General features: G+C 40.5%; 1 pseudogene; it reads left to right on the plus strand.

Moving 5' to 3' along the window:
- Nucleotides 1-266: 266 nt before the first annotated feature.
- LOC102835972 overlaps nucleotides 267-2,862 on the plus strand; it is a 116,860-nt pseudogene continuing 114,264 nt past the window's right edge.

Here is a 2,862-nt window from a genome sequence, read left to right on the forward strand (position 1 = left end):
TAGTAGAAGGAATAGAGGCAATGTAGATTTTAATTCTGGTATTACTGCTTACTAGCTAGGTCCTTTTGGCCAAATTACATAACTTGTCTCAGCCTCAGTTTCCTGATCTTAACACCACCACAAGCATTTTGTGACTGTTAACAGAAATGGTGTATACAGTGGCAAGTAGGATACTTTACACACAATGAGACCATCCTACAGACATTGTTAGTTCCTGTCTCCTTCCCTTTTCAGTGGCAGGTCTGGGGGAGGGGGTGGCAGGCGCCATGTCGGGCCACGAAGGTGGCAAGAAGAAGCCCCTGAAACAACCCCCCAAAAAACAGAACAAGGAAATGGACGAGGAAGATAAGGCGTTCAAGCAGAAACAGAAAGAAGAGCAGAAGAAACTTGAAGAGCTAAAAGCGAAGGCTGTGGGGAAGGGCCCCCTGGCCACAGGTGGAATTAAGAAATCTGGCAAACAATAAGCTATTCTTTGTGGCTGTAGCGATAGTGACCCTTGATTCCATTTCTGTTTAAACATTTGAATTCCCTGCTGGAACATCTCTTGCCACCCAGAGTTAGACTGAAGTGTTGTCTTGGAGCCTGCTGTACATTTAAGAATAAACTTTTTAAGAAAAAGAAAGGAGCAGAAGAAAAGAAACCCATCTCTTTAGTACTGTCTTAGCTGTGTGGTCAATAAACCCAGGCTACAATCCTGCCAGAGCTGCTCTTCAATCTTTGTTATGCCCAGAATTCTGTGCCACCTGGAATTAAAGGAACTCATTTGAAAATATACATATATATTTGTTGTTGTTGTAAGGTGTTTAGAGTCGGTTCTGACTCATAGTGACCTTATGAACAGCAAAACAGAACACTGCCGTGTCCTGGGCCATGCTCACAATTGTTAGACTAAAGCCCATTGCTGCTGTCACTGTGCCAATCCATCTCCTCAGGGGTCTTCCACTTTTTCACCAACCCTCCATTTTATGAAGCATGATTTCTTTCTCCAGGGACAGGTCCAGCCTGACAACATGTCCGAAGCATAAAAGATAATGACTCGCCATCCTGGCTACACTTCTCCCAAGACAGATCTGTTTGTTCTTCAGCCAGTCCACGGTACTTCAATATTCTTTTCCAATACCACAATTCAAATGCATAGATTCTTCTATGCAGTCTTCCTTATTCATTGTCCAACTTTCACACGCATATAAAACAATTGAAAGTATGATAGCACATCACCTTAGTCCTCAAATTAACATCTTTGCTCTTTAACACTTGAAAGAAATCTTTTGCAGCAGATTTGCTTAGTGTGAGGCATCCTTTGATTTCTTGACTACTGTTGATTGTGGATCCAAGTAAAATGAAGTCTTTGACAACTTCAATCTTCCATGTATCATGATGTTATTGATTGGTCCAGTTGTGAGGATTTTTAATTTTCTTTACATTGAGTTGCAATCCATCCTGAAGGATATAGTCTTTAATTTTCATCAGTAAGTTCTTAACTCCTCTTCTCTTCCAGCAGGACCCCTGATATGGCACTGCAGGATAAGCACTGCACTGTGAACCACAAGATCGACAGTTCAAGCCCACTAGCTGCTCCTCTGAAACCCTCTACATGGTTATTATGTGTTGGAATTGACTCGACGGCATTTAACAACAACAACATCCCTTCCAGCAAGCAAGGTTGTATCCTCTGGATATCTCATGTTGTTAATGAGTCATCCTCCAATCCTGACACCATGTTCTTCATATAACCAGCTTCTCAGATTACATGCTTAGCATACAGATTGAATAAGTGTGTTGAAAGGACCCAACGCTGGAGCACACTTTTCCTGATTTTAAAACATTCAGTGTCCTCTTGTTCTGTTTGAATGACTGCCTCTTGGTCTATGTATAGGTTCTTCAGGAGCACAATTAAGTGTTCTGGAATACCCATTCTTTGCAATGCTGTTCATAGCTTGTCATGATCTACACGATTGAAAGATTTTACATAGTTAATAAAGCACATGTAGCGTAGTGGTTACGAATCGGGCTGCAAACCTTAAGGTCAGCACTTCGAATCTACCAGCTGTTCTGTGGAAGAAAGATGAGGCTTTCTGCTCCCATAAAGATTTCCAGCCTTGGAAACCCTATACAGGGATGCTATGAGTCAAAACTGACTCCATGGCACATAACCACCACCAACCACCAAACATCTTTCGGTTGAAAGGTTTTAATTTGTATTCTGTCAATTCCTGTTGCCTTGTTTTTCATCAGTGTCTTCAATGCAACTTGGACTTCTTCCTTCCATACCATCAGTTCTTGAACATATGATACCCCTTGAAATGGATGAACATGAATCACTTATTTTTGTTTCAGTGACTGTGTATTCCTTCCATTCTTCTTTTGATGCTTTCTACATCATTCAATATATTGTCCACAGAATTCTTCAATATTGCAACTTGAGACTTGAATACTTCTTTCAGCTTGAGAAATGGTGAGCATTTTCTTCCCTTTTGGTTTTCTGACTTCAGGTCATTGCACATTTTATCTTAATATTTGACTTTTCTTCTCATATTGCCCTTTGAAATTTTCTGTTCAGCTCTTTTGCTTCCTTATTTCTTCCATTCGTTTTAGCTTCTCTATGCTCAAGAGCAAGTTTCATAGTCTCTTCTGACATCCATTTTGGTCTTTTCTTTCTTTCCTGTCTTTTAAATGACTTTTTTTTTTTTAAATGTTTTATTGTGAATTATATGGTAGTTTACAAGGGGGAACTTTAATTTTACATTCATTCCATCGTATATCATCTCATTGCCATGGTTTCAATCCCCTCCATGCATCATCAACCACCCAAAGGGTATATCCCAGAAACCCGCCCCCTACACTTCCCCCTCCTTCCTCCCC

Source organism: Chrysochloris asiatica, unplaced genomic scaffold, assembly GCF_000296735.1.
Source record: "Chrysochloris asiatica unplaced genomic scaffold, ChrAsi1.0 scaffold00094, whole genome shotgun sequence".
In the NCBI taxonomy this organism is placed as follows: domain Eukaryota; kingdom Metazoa; phylum Chordata; class Mammalia; order Afrosoricida; family Chrysochloridae; genus Chrysochloris; species Chrysochloris asiatica.